A 730-nucleotide genomic window follows, 5' to 3' on the forward strand; every position below is an offset into this window, starting at 1 on the left:
AAAAGGGGAACCATTGGGCTAATGAGTGTAGATCCGTTAAGGATATTAATGGACAGCCCCTGACCCAGAGATATGGTGGTGCCCGTTCAAAAAACGGGCAGAGGGGCCCACGTCCCCAGGGCCCACAAATATATGGGGCAGTAGAGAATCAGGACAGAGAACAGAGAGAGGAGAGATGGCCAACCCTCCGCCATCCAAGGAACCAAGGAGAGCCACTCCAGGTTCAGCAGGGTTGGACCTCTGCTCCACCACCAGACTCATATTAACTCCTCAGATGGGGGTCCAGTTAATAGAGACTGACTTTAAAGGACCCCTTAAACCAGGAACAATGGGATTGCTACTCGGCAAATCATCTTCTGCCCTCAGAGGACTGATTGTCCATCCTGGTGTGATTGATCCTGATTACACCGGAGTGATTAAGATCATGGTGGCATGCCCCCTAGAGGCATCACAGCTATCTCTCCAGGAGACAGGATAGCCCAGTTAGTCATTCTCCCTAGTTTACATGCAAAATATGCAGCTAAGCCACAAGAAATGGGCAAAAAAGGGTTTGGCTCATCAGTAACTGATCTTACATTCCTGTCCCTGAATTTAGATCAAAGGCCAGTGCTTGAATTAAAAGTTGAAGGAAAAAACATTTTAGGCCTATTGGACACAGAAGTAGATAGAAGTATCATTGCTAGGAAGGATTGGACATCAGGCTGGCCAGTACAAGCTTCCTCACAGACCT

The sequence above is a fragment of the Mastomys coucha genome, unplaced genomic scaffold (assembly GCF_008632895.1).
Source record: "Mastomys coucha isolate ucsf_1 unplaced genomic scaffold, UCSF_Mcou_1 pScaffold15, whole genome shotgun sequence".
NCBI classification, from domain to species: Eukaryota; Metazoa; Chordata; class Mammalia; order Rodentia; family Muridae; genus Mastomys; species Mastomys coucha.